This window comes from Zea mays, chromosome 7 (genome assembly GCF_902167145.1).
Source record: "Zea mays cultivar B73 chromosome 7, Zm-B73-REFERENCE-NAM-5.0, whole genome shotgun sequence".
Lineage (NCBI taxonomy): Eukaryota > Viridiplantae > Streptophyta > Magnoliopsida > Poales > Poaceae > Zea > Zea mays.
In genome coordinates this window covers 36,170,430-36,172,997 of record NC_050102.1, presented here as the reverse complement: position 1 = coordinate 36,172,997, position 2,568 = coordinate 36,170,430, and positions in this window count along the sequence as shown.

The window sequence follows — 2,568 nt, the reverse complement described above, 5'->3', positions numbered from 1 at the left end:
GTGGGTTTAGGGTACAACCTCTGAAGAGTGTAAAACTGGTATACTAGCTGTGCTCGCGGTCATGAGCAGCTCAAGACTCTTGCATGATTAATTTATGAAATTAAATTCAATTTGTCATTTGCATCGCATGGTGATTTATTATAAATTTTGATCTATTATTACTCTGGTTTGGAATCTACTTATACTTAGTAATTGCTAATAAAATTTTAACCCACTTTAAAAGCAATGCTCAGCTTTAACCATCTCCTTTGGTAAGCCTTACACTTCACATGAGCTCCCACCTTTGGTGAGTTCATGCACATTATTCCCCACAACTTGTTGAGCGATGAATGTATGTAAGCTCAACCTTGCTATACTCACATCCCCCAAGGTCAAGAACATGTACCACAGGAAGAGGCGCGTGAAGGATGTCGTGATGAGTTCGTGAGTGGTCTAGGTCGTCGTCTCCCAGTCAACTGCGGTTGCTGGATCATTGTCTCCTTATGATGTAATTATTTAACTATTTTGTATAGAACTCCATTATATATTAATGTTGTGACATTCGTTTCTATGCCATGAGTCATCATATGTGTAAGATTTGGTCCTAGCACACTTGGTGATTACTTCACGTCCGGGTCCCTAAAACCCGGGTGTGACAGTTACTAAGTATAAGTAGATATTGTTGGGGACTTGTTCTCAAATGCTTCGAGTTAAGAACAAGGCAACATAAAAAGTGTTAAATGTTAAAGTCCTTCGTCCTTCGAAGCATTATCTCCCTTCGAATATAATGAATTCCGGACGAAGGTTATGAAGGACAAACCTTCATAAGCACAATAATTGATGAAGGAGGATTCATACACAAGATATGAAAAATAATATAAACACTTTAAATGTTATTATCAACTTATTTTTATCTGCGTTACTGTATTAATAATCTCTATTACTATTAAGGCTGTAAGAGTAGTCGGCCATTCCTGTGTTCTGCCACCATTCCTGTTCTGCCATTCCCGTTCTGCCACCATTCTCATTCCCATGTCTGTCATTCCTATTATTTATTTTGTCTTTCTCATTCCCTCCTTCCGCAAAGCTCATTCTCATTCTCATTCCCCCGTATAGCCCACATCTAGCTAAAATTAAAAAAAAAACATACATGTCCTCAAGGGGATTTGAACTCGTGACCTCTCAAGCAAAGACCAAGAGTAGTTACCGCTACATCACATATGTGTTTATGTCTACATCTATGACAGGAAACACATATACTACATCTCTCACCAAGCTAATTTGCTACCCTTGCACAATGCGTAGTAGTAGATAAGTATCACCGAGATTCTTGAATTAGATTTTTGGATGGAGGTAATATTATTTAAAGAAGAGCTTTGCATACAATTTCTTTTGTTTGAATAATGTATTATACTTAAATTCCCTTTTTGCATGCGTGACATTTTTCTTCGTAATATTTTTTCCACAAATCAGACTTGTGAGTCATTTTCATAAACCAATGTCAAGCATAAATCCATGTTTCTTACTTGAAACCCCGAACAAACACCATGAGCAGGAGGCACTCACGTTGGCGTCGCTCATCGATGACGAGAAGAAGCTTGGCGACTGTCAGTTCGACCTCTAGAAGCAGTCCTACGTGGTCGCATGTGCCACTGTGTACGACAAGCTCCCGCGAAGCCACCACTTGGACGCGGTCTAGAGCAGCCGCACCGCGCTGTCCATCGTTAAGCAGGGGGGCCTCATGGTTGTCGCCAACATCGACGACTCTCGGGTTGTTCTAGACACCGCATCCGACGACGACGCCATCACGTCAACCTACCACGTAAGTCGCTACTGACCGGACATAAATTCTTGTGCACTGGGACGATGGACGTTGCTGACATTGTGTGAGTGTCCTCGAACATGATGTATGTAGTGGAGTAGCGCATCTGGTGGTGCAACGGCCAGGGGTACTACCTCGCTGATGAGTCCGGGGTGTATTTCGTTTGGCAGCCCAACCAATAGTCATCGGTACTCGTCATGTCGCGCGCGTTCGATGACTACTATATCGAGGATTGTGGCGTTATCTTAGCGTCGGAGGTGACGCGGAGGAGGATCGACAACAGTGACCAGTTCGCCATCCTCGCCACCGTCAGGGTAACTTTTATGCCGACCTGCCTTTAATTCTCTTCGCAAACACACACACTTACCTTTTTGTTTAAGCAAGAGCGTATGGTGGTGCGTGTCTGATGACTAACGATGTACGAGGAAATTTCTTCCAGCATGTGTGGAACGTGCTCTCAAATGATGAGACCATACAAATCGTGGCATATATCGAAGTCTGCATGATACTGATGGTTGCAGTGCAGTGGTGAAACAACTAGATTAAAATAACAAAATTTATGTATGGCTAGGATCACAAATTGATTATGAAACATTTTCTCATAATAATATAACACATATTTTATATATAAGTTATCGTAGTATACTGGTATTATATATTACCGTTGCAACGCACGGGCACTCAGCTAGTAACAGATTATAAATGTACCTTCGGCTCGAAGGAAAGCAGGGGTACAAGCGTGACGTGAAAGTAAAATGCCAAGTCAG